The sequence below is a fragment of the Branchiostoma belcheri genome, unplaced genomic scaffold, assembly GCF_001625305.1.
Source record: "Branchiostoma belcheri isolate BF01 breed outbred unplaced genomic scaffold, Haploidv18h27 scaffold169, whole genome shotgun sequence".
NCBI lineage: Eukaryota > Metazoa > Chordata > Leptocardii > Amphioxiformes > Branchiostomatidae > Branchiostoma > Branchiostoma belcheri.
In genome coordinates, this window is record NW_017803146.1 from 243,534 (window position 1) to 247,805 (window position 4,272).

The 4,272-nt window shown below is 40.8% G+C and overlaps 1 protein-coding gene across 1 annotated transcript in view; it reads right to left on the bottom strand.

The window, feature by feature from the left end:
- LOC109466520 (IgGFc-binding protein-like) overlaps nucleotides 1-4,272 on the bottom strand; it is an 18,522-nt gene that overhangs the window by 9,147 nt on the left and 5,103 nt on the right. The window lies entirely within an intron of this gene.

A 4,272-nucleotide genomic window follows, 5' to 3' on the forward strand; every position in this document is an offset into this window, starting at 1 on the left:
ATCCAGTTTAGGCCACACCAATTTAATTTGTTGGTTCTCGGATTTTTTCAAAAAAATATGAAGCGACAGGGCGAAAAAAAAATAAAAATAAAAACAGGTCTAGGCATCCTATTATAGGCTTAAATGCTATGGAATGAGCCATGAAGTCAACACAAAAGGCTGGGTTAAAATTTAAAATTTAAACATTGAATTTTGAACTTTTAATCAAACCACTGCTATGATAGATGGGAAAACTGTTACAACTAGGAAGAAAAGGACTTTCCTCAACTGTTGGGGGCAAAACATGAGCATTTTTTAGTTGATTCAGGACCAGAATCAATTTTTTTTTTTTTTGCAAATCAGGAAAAAACGAAGAGGCGAATCCGAGAACCAACAAATTAAATTGGTGTGGCCTTAGCATGGACGGGTTTTCGTCTCGCAAACAATCGATGCCATTTGAAACGGTCGCTGTTATGTCGCTGAATGATCGATGACATATCCGAACCAGTCCTAACATTTTAAGGGGGGGGGGACGTATCAAATGTGTGAAAAGAACAATCACCATGACTGCAAATATACGACACCATCATGAAAAATAGTACAAGACATATATTAGTGAAAAACGAAAGAGCACAAGCTCTGATTCAAACCGGGTAAAAAAGCCTAATCCTAAAACCCTCACCCTTTACACCACGAAACATCAGACTTATGACGCCGCATTCTGTCATATGGCATCGGCCGTTTCAAATGACAACGATCGTATATCAGACCGAACGATTTCACAACATACTTCAGAATTGTTTTCGGTGTTCGTCATAGTGCGCCTTATCGCCACTAATATTTCTTTTTATCATTGACATTGTAATGCAAAGATATTAATGTATATGGAAAATAATTCATTTGGCAATATGTGGAACAACAACACTAGGATATGTGTGGCATGGGGAGACAGGGTAACCAACGAAGAATCCTCTTACGAAGAACCCAAGGATCACTATTTATGGCTGAAGACATATTGCTTTCTATCTTCTTCTTCTTGTTCTTCTTCTCCTGCCATTTCGTTAAATGCATTAACTTTCTTAATTTTTTGTCCGAATGACACCAAATGCTTAGACTATAGTGTCTTTTATTTACCTTTTATTTTTCTACTTATTACTTATTTACCTCCGGGGAAGGAGACATCCTTCTGCGGAAGGGATTTGTAAGAGATTTAGGTTTTCATGTTCGCTGCTGTTTCTCGCATTTTGGGTGGACGGATTTTTTGGGGACTCAGTATATGTTTTGCTATTGGATTGTAGATGATGCACGTCCGGACGGAGTGTTTTGAACATCCGTTTTTTGTGTGTGTGTGTCCGCAGCTAGAACACAGGGTTCCTTTTGTGTAATCGGCACACAGCTTTATACGCCGTCCGCTGGCATTCCCATGATGATGCAAGAATATGTGTATTTTTGCCGTTGCTGTTTTGTGGTCAGTGTAATATTTCAGATACACCCCTACAATTATGAGGCAAATTGGAATGGTCCAGGAAAACCTGTTGTTTGGAATAGCGGGGGGGTCGTTTAGACTTCAGACAGATGTAGGGAGGGGTCAATTAATGGTACCAGATGTTTTTTGCCCGTGCTTAATTAAGGTTTTTTTGGAAGATGTTCGCAACCAAAACGCATTGTTCTGTACGTAGCATTTCTGTGTAATTGGGCAAGTGGTACGATTATGTCCGTTAAGATGCACGTCTTTAGCAGTTTCTATATTGAAGTAAATGCATACTTTAGAAACATCCCTATAATGTTGTGACAGTGTTTTTGCCCGGCTAGAGCACCCGGAAGTAGCTTGCAGACGCGGCTGCGGGGCAAGTGTGGGGAGGTCAGAGGTCAACATTACGCAATGTGATTTGTTATTGCCTCCATGAAAAATGGAGGTATTGTTTTTGGCGGTGTCTGTCTGTGTGTCTGTGTGTGTGTCTGTGTGTGTGTGTGTCTGTGTGTGTTTCCGCAACTTTGTAGTCAGCATAACTTCATAACACCTTTATGGATTGTAATGATATTTGGTATGCTGATAAGTCTTAGGAAGACAAAGGTCAAGGTCAAATATGGGCCTCCTGGTGGATGACCTTGGTACTGCAGCAGAACTTCCGGTTTTTGTATCTTTGGTCCTGAACATGCTATGGTCTTGAATTTTTGGTGACAGATAGCTTTTCCTGTCAGGAATAAGTGGTGTGGGTTTGGTCCCCCTAGCAGCTTGTTCAGGAACTGCAGGGGACTTTCGGGCGAAATCTTTAAAAGCCAATAAGTCCAGATAGGAACACCGAATTTTCATCATTTTTGGTGTGTAGGTATCTGACAGAGAGATGTACATAATTAACTGCAAATTATGCAAATGAGGACTTTATTTGCATAATTAATGAGGAAATTCTATAATTACAGTGTTTTACATTATAGAACTTTCATACATGTAATGTATGTAACCTATGGCAGATGGAACATCAACAGATACTAATTATGCAAATGATGACCTAATTTGCATAATTAATACAAAAAAATCAATGATTTCTCAATGGTAAATGATGGGAATGTCATACTTGGGACATCTTTAAGTTAATCAAAAGTTAACATCACGATGCATATATTATGTTAATGCAGAGGTCATTTGCGTAATTAAAGAAGAAATTTACATTTACATATCAAGCCCATATTTTATGGAGGTATGAGATCTCGGAACTCTTGTTTGTTTGAGTTTTTAGCGGGGGATTCGTAGTGTTATCGTCGAAATGGCGACGTACACGATTGGACAAGTGTTGGAAGACGCTGCAACTGCCGATTCTGGCAGTAAATACCCCACGTCAGATGAGGATTCCGAAGAGAGTAGTGAAACTTGACAGCGATTACGAGGAAGAACAGGATCGTGTCCGCAGAAGGGGAGCTCGACCTCGCGCAGAACCTGAACGCGGGGAACTTGACATTGGCCGGGGAACTACAAATGGCCAAGGTCGCGCTCAGGGTTAGAGGCCAGGGTCGTGCTCGAGGTGAGGCCGTGAGGGCGTGGGTCAAGCAGCAAGGGACGTGGCAGGACGTGGTGTGCGGCATGCTCAGGGGGATACTGTTCCTAATCTGCAAAATATAAAACTTCACAGAAGATTGTACTATACGGGCTACGTAAGATCAACAACACCACAAACTACTAAACAGATGAACAAAGCCATGTTCAATAACAGTATATTTCATTTTATAATAATAATAATGCATATCATTTATTTATTTTCTACAAACTCGCAGTAGGTGCAAAGTGTAAGTCACAATATCCCAACAGATACTCGCAAATGAGCACACAAAAGCCATCCAATAACTGCTTAGGGTACAATACAGCACCTCGCTTACCACGCAGCTATGGTCTATTCCACACGATTATAGAAATAGGGGAGTTCCTAAAATATGCATTTACTAATATTTTAAAACTCCTATCGTAACGGTAAAAAGAAAACAGCTTGCATCAACATGGACATACCGGCACACAGCATGCCCAATTACAACGGAGACAACCCTGACTTTAACTTCGAAACAGCTGCAATACTTAAACAAGAAGCCATAGGTGACAATCCTCCGTGAAGTTTTATATATTGCAACAAAAACAATCCCAAGCGTCAACGGGGTCGGCCCTATGTTACGACAGCCCTATGTTACGACAGCCCTATGTTACGACAGCCCTATGTTACGACAGCCCTATGTTACGACAGCCTTATGTTACGACAGCCCTATGTTACTACAGCCCTATGTTTTGACGCCCCCTTTTTCAACGCGATTATGGCTATGTTCAGACACCAAATGATAAATTGTAAATGTATTGAGTGTAATGAACTCGAAGGAAATTTTCAAGTAATATATTGTCACTGACAGTGTTTCCGCCAGACTGCAGCTGAGAGATCCTGAGAGGCCGTCCAGTTGGGAAGGGCCGGGTCGCGAAAATTAATTAAGTTATGGAACACGTCGCGAAAATTAACTGAGGGGGCGGGGCATTTGTTTACACTTGTTTACAAGTTGAAACTGTCCACAAGCATTCCACATTTTTTATATTTAAGTATTGACATAAAAAACACTGCTACAAATGGCAAACGTATCGTCAGGAATACTTAATTAGGACATTCTGCTGCAACACTCCGAACATCGGCATCATTTATTTTAATTGTAACCTCCGGTAGCGCCCGCGATAGCCGGATTTCTACGGTGTTTCTACCTCTACTTAGTAACATTCCATTAAAGAAATTCATTATGGGTTCACCGACACCACGAAGTGGTGTGGTG